Source organism: Mercurialis annua, linkage group LG3 (genome assembly GCF_937616625.2).
Source record: "Mercurialis annua linkage group LG3, ddMerAnnu1.2, whole genome shotgun sequence".
NCBI classification, from domain to species: domain Eukaryota; kingdom Viridiplantae; phylum Streptophyta; class Magnoliopsida; order Malpighiales; family Euphorbiaceae; genus Mercurialis; species Mercurialis annua.
The window spans coordinates 16,565,520-16,583,530 of NC_065572.1; the positions used below are offsets into that span (position 1 = coordinate 16,565,520).

Here is an 18,011-nt window from a genome sequence, read left to right on the forward strand (position 1 = left end):
TTAATTTGTTTGATTCGATAATGTATTGTGTTGATTTAATTTATTTAATTCGATAATGTGTATTTTTTTTTAAAAATCTAGCGGTTAGACTTGAGAGTTGTTGACAACACTAATAAATATTATTGCTCTGGCTGAAAAATTTGTTGCTTCTATTTATTAAATTATGTATACTTTTAATGGTGGTTGTTTGTAAAATTATTGACTTAAAAGAGTTAAGCAAAAAGCAACCGATCTTAACATTCATTATCATTATCAAACACCAACGAAAATTTCAAAATCATTAGAAAATTATGTTGACACAGAGCAAAAATTAAGAGTTTGTGATGGTTTTAATTCTAATAAGCCACTAAATTAACTTTCAATAATTAAAAAATATATAAAACTAAAATTTAATAATTAAAATATCTTTCATAAATTTATTTTTCTAAATAACCATACACTGTTTAATTGCAAATAAAAGTAATTGTAATATAAACTAAATATGAGTTTCTCAAAAAGAACTAAAGTACTTATCCATATGCAACTTTATTGCTTTCTCGGCAACAAATTCATGCACAGTGTACAATTTCAAACACACACTCTAACTGTTTAACTCTAATACCATAAAGGGATTATTTTCCAAATACATATTTTAGGTAAAGTATTTACACCATTTTACCTCATCTTTTTTTTTTATCCTACAGTACCTAATAAGCTAATTTATTTACCAAAAATACCCACTATATAAAGAAGCCTTATCTTATTTTAAGTTAAATTTTTACATAGTCACTTTTTTTTTCTCTCTCTTCTCTCTCTTATTTTCTTTTCTTTTCTTCTTCTTTTCTTCTTATTTTTCATTTGATTTTCAGTTTATCTCATCCGATTACTTTTCTATTCGTCTTTCCGGTCGCGCTTCCTTTAATAACCTAAATTTTTGAGGTATTACGTGTAGTGCCACAAGACATAATCGTAAAGATTAAGAACGAGAATATCGGATTAAGATTGGATAATAAGGACTTAGACCGAAGCGGGTCTATTGGATTTATCGTAAAATAATAATTTTAATTGAAATTTATTATGCGAGCAATTGGTTTTAATCGGGACTAAAGAGAATAAAATAAAATAAGTTATAAAGCCCGAACTAATAATTTTCACGCCAATATCCATGAGATATTTTTTTAGAAATTATGGAAAAGGTTTCATAACTTTCAGACATTATTTAGTTAAACATGTCAGTTAATAGAGGGGTTGAGTTAGAATACAAATTAACCACTTTAAGGACTAAAGTGGACTTTTAGCCACAAACTTCCGAAAGAAGTTGTTATTACTATATTTTCATAAGGTAAGAAAATAATGTCGATTATTGGTATCGATATATTATTAAAATGAGATTTGGACGAAATAGTGAGAAAAAGTGCAAGTTAGCTCAAAATGGAAATTTGAGCGTTTTTGGCCAAAATTGCCAAAATAAATTATTGGAAAGTGATATTATAAGATATGAGACTAATGTTATTTATTTGGAAAATAAATAATACGGAATTTATCGAGAATCGAATGATTAAAGGATTAGTGGACTAAATCAGACGAAAGAAAAGTTAGAAAGTGAAGGTTAAGGAGGTGGCAACTTCAAGGACCTAAGTGAACTTTTAACCCGCTTATTAGCATCATTTATGAATGAATAATCATTCATTCAATAGAGAATTTTCAGCAAAGAAGAGAAGAATCCTGAAACTCTTCTCCATTTTTCACCCAAATCTTACAAATGCCATAACTTCCTCGTTTCTCAACGAAATTTAGCGATTCTTGCGGCCACGGAACGAGGAAACGATTATCTACAAATCTATGGATTCAATTTGAGGTAAGAAAATCAAAATATGGTCGAGGTTTAAGCTGTGAATTTCGGGATTTTTAGGTTTAATGAAGTTAGTGTTTAATTGATGTTGTTAGGTGTTTATAAGCTTGAATTGGAGCAAATTGATGGTGAATTTTGGAAGCTAAACTTTTGGTGATGAAAAATACCAATCAAGGTGAGCATGCTCTGTTTTTGGATTGATTTTCAATTGATACTATTGATTAAGTTTTGTTGAGTGAATTGGATAAGAAATAACTTAGGATTCCGAAATTGCTTGAGTTTAATGATGTGTTGTTATTGATGATTAATGAATGAAATTGAAAGTAAAGTGTAGTAGAGTTTCGGCCATGAAGCTAAGATAGGGATAAATGATTCAAATGATTATTAAAGACTTGGTTTTGAGTTATTAGAACTGAATTATAATTGAAATTGATTGATGAAGTTTATTTGGAAAATGCAATGAATCATTCGGTCTAAGTGTGAGTTTCAAGAATAAGTGAATTTGATAATGTTTAAGTCTTGAATTGCATATAATTAGGAGGTGTATAGGGGCTGTATTGTGTTGTTGTTAGAATGTGGTATCGATAGATTAGCCTCGCTACGTAATAAGCTGTGAATTGAGTCGATACGCACAAGTTGACGTTTGCAGAAAATGTCTTGCAAAACAACGATATTGCAAAGGCAATATCTCGGGCTGTATAGGTCCAAATCAAGTTCTGTTTGTTGATATGGAAACTTTAGGATGTTAACTATAATTGTCTAAGTTTGAGCTTTTGTTGAATCGGACTCTAGGATGTTCATTTTGGACAGAACATTTTGTTGTGCAGTCAGCCCTGCACTTGTAAACAGCTCCAAGGAAATAACTTATGAGCTTGTTTTCGACACCTTCGGGTGCGTTTCATGGTCCGAGACCTAAATGAAAGTTGTAGGCGACGTTCTAAACTTTAAGAATATCGATTTTGTTTAGAGGTCGGACTATTTTAAGTAAGCGGTTTAGATAGCCGAAATTGGCTAGAAACATAAGTTTTGGTTAAGTTAATAATAGTTAGAATTTTATTAATTCTTGCTATTATTATATTTGCGTAGATCGGACGAGCGACTATTAACAAGGTTTGAGGCAAACGGATTGAGATATCGTCATAATTATTTGAAGAATTTGGATAGCAAGTGGTGAGTACACTTTAAATTACTCGTCAATATTCATAAAGCCGCGTATTTTCATACGAAAGGCTATATGAATATTTATATATTTGAAATGTATGTTTGCAAATGTACTACGTATATATGTTTTGAAATACGTGTTTATTGTATTATGTTATTTTCATAATTACATAAATAAATAAAGAGAATATACTTATTTAAATATCGGGGAAGGGTAAAGCTATACAATATGAAATCGAACATCGAATAAATTACAAGTATCGAATCAAATATGAATAAGGAAATATAGTACATTCCGATATGTACTATCAAACATAATAAATACCCATACGTGCGTGTGTTATAGATGTATTCTTGTAGATTGTAATGTGCATGCCATGGTCCATAAAGGATCAATATAACAGAAAGAAAAATACAAAATCAACTAGTAAACGTAAAATGAGAATTGTACTATGGTACACTCAATAATAAGAACTGAGATACAAGGTTGAACTCGGTAGAATTATCCCGAGACCTGTATCTCATCCATTCTCGATAATAGTCCTTGGGACTCATACGAAATAAAAAGTAAGTATACATCGAGAAATTGTACGAAACAAGATCGTGAAGCAATACGGAACAAACTTTCCTATTAATGTCAATAGGAATCATATGAATCGACAATTAAGTTCAAAAGACTTGCAGGGTGCAGAGTCCGGATGCAGACATGGAGGTAACTCGGTTGAACTATCTCAGGACTAACAACTTGGGATTAAGTAGTGGCATGAGTAACTCGGTCGAACTATCTCGGGACTGTGCCACATGGTTGAAGGCAACTCGGTTGAACTATCTCGGGACCCAACCATAAGGATAAAGTCACAAGAGACTTGCTAATGATTTAATTCGATTTAGAATCGTGATGATATAACCTAAGATTTAAGATTCGATCGAAAACTATTGCAACAAAACGAGAAAGAAAAATGTCAATACCATAATAAGAAATCAAAGATGTCAAGTACGTACAAACTATAAGTTTATGAAATAAACAAAGAGTTATGAAGGAAAGTAAACAGGGTATGCAATATGATTTTAAAAGAGTATTATATATATATATAATGGGTTTTCAACGGTTTTAACCCTTTATGTGATATTGCGTGTAATTTTGATGAACTCACTCAGTTTTATACTGACCCCGTTGCTTCTCCCATTTTTCAAGGATAGTATGATATGATTTAGAGTCAAGCTTCCGAAGTTTTAATTCTCGGAAGTCATTTGCACAAGAAGTAAAAGAAGGTTTTCATTCTAACGGTCCGCAGTAGTCTAGATGTTTTTGTCTATGTATCTGTATAGCGCATTTTAACTCTGATGTTTTGTAAAATGGGGTCACATGTATTTTGATATATGAAACATGATTTGATTTGCGAAAAATTTACACATGATTTTAGGCTTGCTACGGGTTTCGGAGCTACCACTCCCATTACCTAGCGCCGGTCGTTACTCATAAATTTGGGTCATGACACTTCCGTTCGTCTACTTCCGATGGATTTCTCGTCGTTTCCGATTGTTTTTCCGTTCGTCTTTCCCGTTCGCTCTAGTCCGTTCGTCTTTTCCTTTCGCGCTATAAATTTCTCGACGCGTTTTTAGATTTGTGTAATTTTTTAGGTTTTTTTTAATGATTTAAATATTTTGTAAATAAATTATTGTAGATCTATAATTTTTTGTTTATAAAATTGTTCAATTATTCATATAATTATTTATTTTGTCTTCTCTTATTCATAAATTTGTTTATTGCTACTTATTTTGTAAAGAAAATATTGATTTATGGTGCATTTGTAATAATTTTATAATATCTTTACGTTTTAGTGAATTTTTGGTGAATTAATGGTGTATTTTTGCCGTTTTTTAGTATATTTATGGTGCATTTACAATTTTTATGGTGTATTTGCAGTGTTTATGGTGTATTTGCAGTGTTTCTTGGTTTAACCACAAAAAACACTACAAAATGCCACAAATACACTACTTATACACTGCTTATACACTACTTATACACTACTTATACACTATATATACACTAATTTTACACTATATAAACACCATAAAAACACTACATATACACTACTGTTACACTATAAAAATAAAATAAAAAATTCTAGGAAAAAAATCTATAAAAAATAAAAATTAACACTATATATACACTAATCTTACACTATATAAAAAAAATGTCGGTCGGTTCGGTTGACCGAACTGTAAAAATCGAAAATTGAAATTGAAAACCGAAAAAGATATTTATGAAATTAAAAAAAAAGATATTTTTCGTAAATGAAAAAAGTCAGAAAAGAAAAGTCAAAACTTACAATGTAAAGTTGTAAATAAAATGACAAAACATGTATTTTGGAAAATTACCACTACTATAAAACTTATAAAAGGAATACAAATATGTCCCGAAATTCTAACAAAATTATTTAGCATAAGATTGGAATTTTGACTTTTTATATCAAAAACAAATCCTAATAAAATATAAAAATAATATACAATATATTACTAAAACAAAGAAATATAAATATAATAAATAACGGGTCACATTAATATCGCTCTCGTGCGTAGCACGTGGCGAAAAACTAGTACTATATATAAAAGCACGGATGGGGGGTAGGCAAATTTACTGAATAATCCTTTTCAGTTTACTACTAAATAAAGGTTTTATAGTCATTAACTGATTAGTTATTTAATTAATCACTAATGTAATTAAAGTTCTATCTATTTATACTATATATAAAAGCACGGATGGGATGGGGGGCAGACAAATTTACTCAATAATCCTTTTCAATTTACTACTAAATAAAGGTTTTATAATCATTAACTAATTAGTTATTTAATTAATCACTATTGTAATTAAAGTTCTAATTAAAATAGATATCTAAATTATCTCCAATTTAGTTTTTAGTATGTAAAAAATGACTAAATTGTCTCCAAATTAGTAGGAATACCTATCTTTTAACTTGATTGAACTACAAAATTAAAATACTGTATTTGGTCAATATATTATTATTTAAATTTGTATCTTATATTTTTAAAGATATAAATTAATAAAATTAAATTAATTATTTAATTATGGTTATTATATAAGTAAAACAAGAATAAATTTATTATGAAAAGAAATTTAATAACCGAATATATTATATTTATTTTTATAAAAATTATTAACTAATTTAATACTAATTATAAATAAAAAATTAATATAATTATACTAAATTTACTTACGAGCCACGTGCATAGCACGTAATGCGAAATTAATATTTATAAATGTTTTTATCTTAGTATAGATCACTAATTCTTTTCTCATGGGAAAAGTAATGCTTTTTTTCTTTTGAAAAGACAAAGCATTATTAATTTGATATATATATTTAGCCAAGTTCTTTACGTTCTAAATTTTTTATAGGCATAACTACTAACTCATGCCTTTCAAATTCTCCTTTATGCAGTCTATTTTTATACATATTTTAAATAATATATTTTATTTTTGAGCAGAGTCATTCCAGCTATTCTCTTCATACAATCTTGGCAAGTGATTACTCCTCCATAGGTAATGTTTTTTGGGTTAATTTCTAAAAAAATCATTAACTTTACACGAAGTTTTATTTTAATCATGACCTTTAAAAGTTGTCATTTAAAGGCACGAACTTTCAGTTTGTTTCAAATCTATCACCAAAGTAAAATTCGGTGTATTTTATCCGACTAAAAATTCCTCATCCTACATAATCCAAATGAAAGATAATAAGATTTAATGTCGATTTATAATTTGCGTCTTTTATTATTGGTTTAATGAAGAATTTAGTCAACAAAAATACACTTAAATGATAGATTTGAAACAAACTGAAAGTTCGTGTCTTTAAATGACAACTTTTAAAGGTCATGATTAAATGAAATTTCATGTAAAGCTTGTGATTTTTTATGGAATTAACCCATGTTTTTTTTATAGACAATTATTCATATTTGTGTTCCAACACTTTTCTTTCTAGTTATTCGTTTGATGTTTCAAGTGATACTATTTATCGTAATTTATGTAGCCTAGAGAAAAATCAGAATCATTTATTCTTGCCTAATAAAATACTATTTATATGATGTTCAATTAGAAGTATAATTTTATCATGTGTAAACTTCCGCAATATGATTGTGATATAGAGTTTAATGAGTATGAGTAGTGATGGAGTCTCCCTTCTGAACCGGTGAATGAGACCTGCAAAACAGGGTAGAAGCTAACCGGACGGTGGTGGTCCGATTAACTCTCCGATGCTAAAATCATTTTAGAGCTTTAAGCAGCGTTTTGAGTATATGAATGTAATTGTGATTCTAGGCATACCTCATGCTCCTTTTATAGTAGATGAATGCATACCTTATAGAGTCGTAGTAGGTAAGTGAATCCTACTTTGTAGGGCTCGAGCTACTTTGTAGAGATTCACCCTGATTTGTCGTGATCTACCTTATTCAGACATGAGTCCTATTTAGGAACGTTTTCCTAAATAGTCTCGTCTTTCTAAGATAGAGCTTATCTTTCCATGTTGGAGATTGCGTCCAAATGGGAAGATACTTCGAGATATTATAATGGATCATGGCGATTTACCCGAATCCCGGATTAACGCGCTTTGGGCGGATCCTAAGGGATTCGGTCTTTATTGATATATCGGCGGATCTCAAGGGATTCGGCCGCCTTCCTCATATATTCAGGTCTTCATTAGGAGTCCGGTATCACCTGAGAATGGATCTCCTGTGACTCCGCTCCATTGTACTTATCAGCGGGGTCATCCAAGAATCAGCTTCCTCGATCGCCATGACTTCTGTTTCGTTTGGTGCTGGGTGATTCGAGGGTTTCTTTCAGCTGCATTTTTGTGAATAGGTCTCCTAATTCGGATGCTGATTTGGCGATGGCGTCAGCTTCAGTATTTATTTCTCTTGGGATTTGAATGATCTCCCACTGTCCTCCTTGCGCTTCAAGTTGTCGAAGTTGCGTCATGACTTTTTCCAGATATTCGATCATTCCAGCTTCCTTGGCTTGATATTCTCCTTTGATTTGATTTACTACTAGCTGAGAGTCGCTGTAGATCTTTAGAATCTCCGTTCTTATCTCTAGTGCTAGGCCGAGGCCTGTAATCAGGGCTTCGTATTCAGCCACGTTATTGCTGGCAACGAATTGAATGTTCACTCCGTACTCGATTTTGACTTTCCCGGGTCCTTTGAGGATAGCTCCTGCTCCGGCTCCTTTTTCGTTTGAGGCTCCATCTACATGGAGTTCCCATATTAGCTCTGGTTTAGGCTGTTTGGTTTCGCCAGGAGTTATTTCTGCTACGAAGTCCGCCAAGGCTTGCGCTTTAAGAGTCGGGCGGGGTTCGTATCTTATGTCATGTTCGCTGAGCTGAATAGACCAATGAACCAGTCTTCCAGACGTTTCGGGTCTTTGGATCTCCTTTCGCAATGGTTGATTCGTTCTCACTACCATGTTATGGCTCTAAAAATAGTACTTTAGCTTTCTAGCCGTGGTTACTATAGCTAGTGCCATTTTTTCGATCTCGGGATATCTTGTTTCCGCGCCTTTTAGGACTCTGCTGATGTAGTAGATTGGCTTCAGCTCGCCATCTTCTTCCCTTACTAGCACTGTTCCGATGGTTTCTTTCGTAGCGCAGATGTACAAGTATAGCGTTTCTCCCTTCAGCGGTCTGTTAAGTAATGGGGGGTGACCAGGAACTTCTTCAAATGCTTCTTCGCAGTCTTTGTTCCATTCAAATTTTTGCGTTCCTTTAAGGTCTTTGAAGAAAGGCAAACATCTTTTTGCTGAACAGGACATAAATCTACCGAGTGCTGTGATTCGCCCATTGAGTTTTTGGACTTCGTTTATATTTCTTGGTGACTTCATGTCCATAATTGCTTTGGTCTTCTCTTGGTTTGCTTCTATTCCTCTTTGGGATATCATGAATCCCAGGAATTTTCCTCCTTGTACACCGAATGTGCATTTGTCCGGGTTCAGCTTCATTCCGAATTTATTTAGTATGTTAAATGTCTCTTCTAAGTCTTTCGCGTGAGTTTCTTCGTTCTCGCTCTTGATGATTAAGTCATCCACGTACACCTAGACTCGCTTCCCTATTTCGTCTTTGAACATGAAGTTCATGAGCCTTTGATACATTGCTCCTGCGTTTTTCAACCCGAAGGGCATCGCCGTATAGCAGTAGGTTCCTCCCTCCGTGATAAACGATGTTTTCTCCTGGTCTTGTTCTTTCATTTGGATCTGGTGATAGCCTTGGGGTGCATCTGCTAGGCTATACATTGCGTGTCCGGCAGTAGAATCCACGAGTTGATCGATGTCAGGCAGTGGGTAACTATCTTTGGGGCACGCCTTGTTTAAATCGGTGTAGTCCACGCACATTCTGTTTTTTTCGTTAGCTTTCTTTACGATCACTACGTTCGCCACCCATTCGGGGTAATGGACTTCTCGGATGAATCTGACTTTTTCCAATTTTTTCTACTTCTTCCGCTATTATATTTTGTTTTTCTTCGGAGAGCTTCCTCTTCTTTTGTTTGACGGGATTCGCCGTTTCTGCTACATTTAGATCATGTGTGATGACTTGAGGGTCTATCCCGACAATCTCCGAGGCCTTGGCGGCGAAAGTTCCGATGTTGCTTTTTAATATCGCCGTGATGTCTTCTTCGATTTTGGGATTCATATTCGCTCCGAGGTTTACTCTTTTCTCCGTGCCGAGTTTTAATTTCTTCGTTTCGCCTTCGGGCGTGGTTTCTTTCTCTTCGATATCATGGTTGAGAATTTCTTCGATCGCCATTGCTTCGCATGATTCTTTTATTGACTGATCGTAGCACTCTTTTCCTGCAGCTTGGTTTCCTTGTATTGTAATAATTTCTTGCTTTGTCGGTATCTTCATAGTTAATGCTTTTACACTAGTTACAGCCGCCGAATCGTGGAGGAAAAGTCTTCCCAATATCGCATTATATGGCAAATCAATTTCCACGATACTAAACCGTGTAGGTAATTTCCCGCTTTTCCTTGTCCTCCCTAGCTTGACATCAAGTGTAATTGTTCCATTGGGCTTGATTGGGGAGCCCCCAAATCCTACCACCGGCGTGGCATTCCTCTTTAATTCTGCTAGATCTCTTCCTAGGCTTTCGTAGGCCCTTCTTGTTATTAAGTTTATTGCACTCCCTTCATCGACCAAGATTCTTTCGACATTCCGGTGTTCGATGACCATGGCCACTACAAGAGCTTCGTTGTGCTCTTCGGCTATTCTCCCGAAATCTTCCCCGTCAAAAGTCACCGGCGGCGGAATTGAGGATTCTATTGATTTTCTTTTTCTTCCTTGCGATTGTTTGTCTTTCAGGTTCACTCCTTCAGAAGTCATCTTCTTCAATGAAATTTGTTTTGAGTTCAGAAAAGCTCATTCAAATTGAAGTTGAGTTAAGATTTTCCCACAGACGGCGCCAATTGATGGAGTCTGCCTTCTGAACCAGTGAATGACACCTGCAAAACAGGATAGAAGCTAACCGAACGGTGGTGGTCCGATTAACTCTCCGATGCTAAAATCATATTAGAGCTTTGAGCAGCGTTTTGAGTATATGAATGTAATTGTGATTCTAGGCATACCTCATGCTCCTTTTATAGTAGATGAATGCATACCTTATAGAGTCATAGTAGGTAAGTGAATCCTACTTTGTAGGGATCGAGCTACTTTGTAGAGATTCACCCTGATTTGTCGTGATCTATCTTATTCAGACATGATTTCTATTTAGGAACGTTTTCCTAAATAGTCTCTTCTTTCTAAGATAGAACTTATCTTTCCATGTTAGAGATTGCGTCCAAATAGGAAGATACTTTGAGATATTGTAGTGGATCATGGCGATCTACCCGAATCCCGGATTAACGCGCTTTGGACGGATATTAAGGGATTCGGTCTTTATTGATATATCGGCGGATCTCAAGCGATTCGGCCGCCTTCCTCATATATTCAGGTCTTCATTAGGAGTCCGGTATCACCTGAGAATGGATCTCCTGTGACTCCGCTCCATTGTAACTTATCGTAGGATTCGGTATCCGTCAAGTGATATTTGATTTATCTATAATTAACTAATCACTTTCAATTGAAAGTCTTAATATCCTATTCAAACACTAATTTGTGTTTATTTTGAATATTTTGTTTCTACAGAAAAATAAAAAACAGTCCTATGTCCTAATTCAAATACAATTCTATTAGTACGGTTATTTTTATTTCTATATTAAAATCAGTATTTTTTATTTGAATCTTTTATGTTATTTAAATCTATACTACTAAATTGTAGCTAGCATCAATTACTGATAAATTGTAATTAAGTTAATAATATAGGAAAAACTACTGATAAATTGTAGTTAAGTTAATACCATAGAAAAAATAAAATAAAGAAAGATGTATTGTTAATGATGGGAGGATATTAACACTTCAAATAATTATAAAAAAAATACTTCAATTCAAAGGGAAGTTGTTGGGTTAATGGGAACTAATGCAAGTTATTTTTTGTTATAAGGAATTAATGCAAAAATGTTAAGCATAAGTAATAATTTAAAATCTAAAATTACAGTAATAAACCATATAGGAGTCTAATTATTGATAAATTCTGGAAAAAATGCATTATACATCTAACCATGTTTGGAAGTTAAAGTTCTAATTCCTCAAAAAAAAAAGTTCTAATAGAATACTATATCTAAAAGAAACTATATATATACATATATTTAAAGTGAAACTAATAAATATAGACCTGTACTAAAATTTATTTATTAGAATTATCAGAATAAAAAATTAACCATCTAAATGGGTCATTACTAACCTAGCAATACTCATTATTAATCTACAATCACCTGTACTAAAGTTTATTTATTAGAATTATCTTAATTATTTAATAAAAATAAAGTTTGGTGAGAGATAAAAACTACACTAATAGTCAAACGGATTGGAATTCTCTCATGTTCAAATGAAATTGACTTTATTCATTAAATCTACACCGTTTATTATAAAATGAATAGTATAAATTAAAAAATCCAATAAGACTCTTAATTTAAGGTGAAATTTATATAATTTAATTCCACATAAGCTATTTACCGATCTAAACTTAATTTTATACCAATATAAGTTTTTCTAACAAAATATTAAAAATATAACTTTTAATAAAAAAATATAAATAATAGGAGTTTAATTCTATAAGAATTGTAGCTTTGATAGAAAAATACTAGTCAAAATTAGCATTAATATTGAGATTAGGTTGTAACGAATTATAATAAAAAAAATTTGTTAGATTTTTGTGGCACGTCATATTTTTGACTAAGGTCCAATTCACACCTTAAATCTGTTAACAGAGGTTAAAAGGTTTTTAAACATCACATGGTGGCTCATATAAATAAAATTTATGGTTTAACCAATAAAATATTAAAAAATATAAAACATTTCTAATTTATTAATACATTTAAGATTAAATATCACTCATACACTATAATTTCAGTTTAAATAAACCTAATTTTTATGTCATATGTCATATTTATTATTTTAATTAATAATTAATATATAACGGGTCATCCATCACTTATATTTTATAGAACGTGAACATATTTTCATTGGTAAATAAAAAATCAAACTAATTCGTTCACCCGTACCTGTTATTGCACTAACTCTACCAATTGAGTTTTTCAATCCAAAAATTCAAATTTTTATTATGTATACATCTATTTATACTATATATAAAAGCACGGATGGGGGGGGGACAGGCAAATTTACCGAATAATCCTTTTCAGGTTACTACTAAATAAAGGTTTTATAGTTATTAACTAATTAGTTATTTAATTAATCATTATTGTAATTAAAGTCCTAATTAGAATAGGTATCTAAATTATCTCCAATTTAATTTTAGTATGTAAAAAATAACTAAATTGTCTCCAAATTAGTAGGAATACCTATCTTTTAGTTTGATTGAACTACAAAATTAAAATAATGTATTTGGTCAATATATTATTATTTAAATTTTTATTTTATTATTTTTAAAGATATTATTAATAAAATTAATTTAATTATTTAATTATGATTATTATAAAACCAAGAGAAGAATAAATTCAGTATGAAAAAAATTTAATAACCAAATATATTATATTTAATTTTACAAAAATTCTTAACTAATTTAATATTAATTATAAATAAAAAATTTATATAATTATAATAAATTTACTAATATGTTCATTGACGAGTTACGTTACGAGCCACGTGCATAGCACGTAATGCGAAACTAGTATATTGTAAATATATATATGTTGAAAATAATAAACGTGCTTTATGTGTTTATCTAAAAAAACTAATAATATCAAGACCGTAACATAGTTTCAATTTAAATGAAATAATTTATTTAAATAAAATATTATATTTAATATTTTAATTATATTTAATATAAATAGCGGGTCACATAGGTATCGCTCATGTGTGTAGCACGTGGCGAAATGCTAGTACTATATATAAAAGCACGGATGGGGGGGGCAGGCAAATTTACTGAATAATCCTTTTCAGTTTACTACTAAATGAAGGTTTTATAGTCATTAACTAATTAGTTATTTAATTAATCATTATTGTAATTAAAGTCCTAATTAGAATAGATAGCTAAATTATCTCCAATTTAGTTTTTAATATGTAAAAAATAATTAAGTTGTCTCCAAATTAATAGGAATACCTATCTTTTAGTTTGATTGAAATACAAAATTAAAATACTGTATTTTGTCAATATAATATTATTTAAATTTCTATCTTATTATTTTTAAAGATATTATTAATAAAATTAAGTTAATTATTTAATTATGGTTATTATAAAACCAAAAGAAAAATAAATTTAGTATGGAAAAAAAATATGTTACGAGCCACGTGCATAGCACGTAATGCGAAACTAGTAAATTAAAAAGTATATAAGAGATAGTCTTCATTAATTTAAAAAATATTAAAAAATAATTAAAATTAAAAAATATACGAGTTTCAGTTATATAAGAAGTGCACTGAAAGTACATGAGGTTGAATTATATAATGAGTGCATTACCATTTAAATTTAAATTGTGAAGTCGTTTAATCAGAGCGTGCTTGTAAGGTGTAATAACCCGGAAATTTAAGAGTTAAAATATAGTCACGTGTCTAATATTTTATTAGACGGAAGTAGGTAAATTAAATTTAAAAATAAATTTAATTTACAAGTATCTCTAAATTTTTAATATGGCTATAGGATTGGAAATTTAAATTTTTAGAATTTAAATTTGAATAGTTATATAGTTAACGGAGAGAATATGGATTTATGAATTGGGTGCAGAATAATTCATAAGTCCTTAGCGAATATTTTTGGTGCTAATATTCGCGAAATATTTTAAAAAGGTTATCGTGAAAATTTGATAAAATTTGGAAGCAGAAATGTTTTCAAGCGCAGTCAATGCGGGCTTAATAAATCGAAAATGATTTATTAAAAATAAAATATAAGTCGGATGGGAATAAAAACAATATTTTTATTCTTTTTATATTTTATTTGATTTTTGGTAAAATTTTCACGAAATTTGGAAATCGTTTCCGTTCAGCCTACGGACAACTAGTTTAGAAGTTGGTTTAAAGTGCATGATTGAGCTAGTACTAAACAGCACTTTAGCTAATCATATATATATATATATATATATATATATATATATATATATATATATATATATATATATATATATATATATATATATATATATATATATATATATATATATCACATTAGGTTACAACAATTAGGCTCACAGGCCTATTTTTCAAATCCTTTCAAAGGAAATAAGGAGCAGAAGCTCTGAAGTGCGGCGACGAACTGGATTTCGGCCGTTCGATCCGTTTCTCGATTCTAACTCCATTTCTTCAACGATTACTCAAGTAATCGAGTTAGTATACCCGTATTAAACGTTTATTTTGATATATATCGATATATTTTAAATATATGTTCGTTTATAAACGGTTACCGTATCGAATCGAACGTAAACGTATTACTTTTACGTTTCGAACGTGCATATGGATAGATTGGAATGTATATACGTGTTAGGGGCAGAAAAATGGAGTTAAAGCACATCGGAAAGCCCGGAAAATCAACTTTACCGGGACTGTGCACTCGGGTGCACGAACGTGCACCATGAGAGGGTGCACGAACGTGCACCATCTGGGGTGCACGAACGTGCACTAATGGTGCACGATCGTGCACTACCCTGAGGTGCACGATTGTGCACCGTGCCGAGACGCCGATGGATAGGGACTTTTCGGGGCTTTTTGCCCTAAGAACTTGACGTAGTTTCGTTGATCCAAAAACGTTTTAAAACGATAACTTCTTTTGGAAGAAAGTGAAATGAGTTCTAAAACTAAAACTAAAGACTTTTAAAAGGAGATTTTAAAAGTAAGGTAAACGTTTATATAAGACTTTAAAAGAGTTAAAGTCAACGTTTAAACGGTTTTAAAGATTTAGCAAACGGTTTTGCTAAATACTTAGTATTTGACCGAGAATTGTTTTGACAATTAGGTCTATACTATAGATGGTTTTCTTTAGGTATTGTGATACCTAAAATAACTTCTAGAGAGAAGTTAGAACGTTTTCTCAAAACGAGAATTTATAATATGGTTTTAAAAGAAAACAGATCATAAGTGTTACGTGTTTATATGATTATATGTTTGACCTAGATCTGGGTTTAAGGACCTAGAAATTTTATAGGAAACATATATTGATGTATTTTATCCTGTTTGCTTTGTGTGTTCAGTCTGACCAGCTAGCGAGCAGTCTGACCACAACCACAGGATTAAGTTCCAGACCTAGCGGTGTTTGTGAGTTCATTTGTTTACTTTTGAATATTAGTATTCAATTGTTTTTAAATCCACAAATTGCACTAAGTATGAAACTTGGCCAAGGAAGATCCACTGAAACGAGCTATCTATTGGGCAACAATAGGACTGTGTGATCACCGGTGTTAATAAACTAGATGAGAGGTAAATATTATAAGCATATATGTTGAGATTAGGTTTTAAGCCAGATGCTTATAAAGCGGCTTAAACCGAATGGGTAGTTCTGAGGTGGCAGTGATTTAAATTCCGGCCTAGCAACCCTATACAGAGTGAAGATGGTTGTGATACATAAGTATACAGCTCATCCTGTATCAAACAAGAGTTGTGCATATGCATTATATATATGATAGCACTATAACGTAACATGACTAGGGTTTCATTTGGATCGAGTACTGATAATATTTTTAAATACCGATATTTTGTCTATACGCGATTTTGGTATTTAACTGTAAACCTATCTACTCACTCAGAAATATTTATATTTCTGACCCCGTTGTTGTTTCTCATTTTCAGGTACCTAACTACCGGGTCTGGTCGAGCTTCCACCCTTTTCCATCAGGGAAGCTTATCCTGTTATTATGTAAATAACACTTTAAACTCTTAGATGCTGCAATAGTGTATATAGGTTTGATATGGCTGTGGCCACGTCATGGTTCCTTTGTCTATATACTCTGATAGGAACCTGACTTTGTCTAGCTCTAATAAGTGGCTACCTAATAGGCATATGGTGTTTTATGGTGCCCCCTACGGATGGGTCTAGCTTCGTGTCTTTGGTCTGCAAAGACACTGTGTGTAGTTTAGCTGGCCTTACGTTTGTGTGCCTGCTGTGCATGTTTTTAAATATGTTTGATATAACGCTTTTAAAAGGAAAGTGTTCGATATATTTCATTAAACATATTGTTCGGGTGCGCGGTTTGAAACAGGGCTGCCTGCGAGGTAAGGCACGTGAGCTAAGTCCCTGTACCACCGCACCGGTTTTCAGAAATGCGCGTGGGTCAAAATAACTAGGGTTATTCAACCAGCATTTCTGAAAACGCGATTTCGCTTATATGAATATTTTCAGAATGTGTCTTCCACGTTAAATGGAAGAACAATTATTTTAACGGTGTTTTCTGAAAACGGGTCGTACGCGAGATACGATCTAGATTTATATTTGCGAAAAATTTATAGAGGTTTTAGGCTTGTTATGGGTTTCGGAACAACCATTCCCATTCACTAGCGCCGGTCTCGGCTCGAGTTTCGAGGGGGAAATTGGGTCGTGATAATAGGTTAGTTTTTTGATTGTTCATGGTTTAAATTTTCGAATATTTAATTTTAAAAAGATCATTTATTTTAAGTAAATCTGTGTTTATTTAGTTTGTTTTATTTAATATTGTGTAATATTCATGAGAAAGTTGTTGGTTTAGGCTTAGCACACCATGGATAGAGCTATCACCGGCACCTTTCTTCACCTTTAAAGTTCTAATAATAATTGTCTATATAATTGTATGCAGCATTAAATAATTAGAACCATACGAGTTAAACAAAAATTAAGCACCATCCAAAATTTCAAAACCAATTCAATTGGAGAAATAATTGAAAGCTAATGATGGTTCTAATTCTAATAAGCCACTACTAATGGCTATTAAAGCTCAATTTTGTGATGCTTTTTTTAAGCTAATTTCTTTTCCCATTTTCGGTTATTAGTTCATATGATAATTGTTTGTTGTGGATGAATAAACTAGTGTGGATAATTACTTTTCGTCTTTATATGTTTAGAAACATATATTATAAATATACATGATAAAAATTTGAACTTTTTAGTTTGAAAATTCAATTGGTATACAAATAGTTGGATTTTTTATTTATTCGATAAAAAAATATTTAAAATTTATATTAGTCAAAGATCAACACATTAATTAGAACTCAAAAATATATTAAAGAAATATAAACTTATTTAATATATATAATGAGATACTACGTTAGTAAAATTATTTTAGCTTAGAGAAAAAAATTCATTATTCAATTTAAATGAAATTAATTTTAATAATTTATTTTAAAAAGGTATTATATTTAATTTTTTTATTAAAATTAATTTAAATAACGGGTCACATAGGTATCGCTCGCGTGCGGCTAAAAACTAATATATAAAAATTACCACTTACGTG

General features: G+C 31.4%; 1 long non-coding RNA gene across 2 annotated transcripts; it reads left to right on the top strand.

The window, feature by feature from the left end:
- The first annotated feature begins 1,682 nt into the window (after positions 1 to 1,682).
- Positions 1,683 to 16,757, top strand: LOC126674492 (uncharacterized). Of its 2 annotated transcripts, XR_007639547.1 has the most exons (4): positions 1,683 to 1,837; positions 1,927 to 2,006; positions 6,500 to 6,554; positions 16,378 to 16,757. It is a non-coding gene; the product is annotated as an uncharacterized LOC126674492 (long non-coding RNA). The 2 variants fall into 2 exon arrangements; XR_008790299.1 differs by lacking the exons at positions 6,500 to 6,554; positions 16,378 to 16,757 and adding an exon at positions 2,918 to 4,039.
- The last annotated feature ends 1,254 nt before the right edge of the window (positions 16,758 to 18,011 follow it).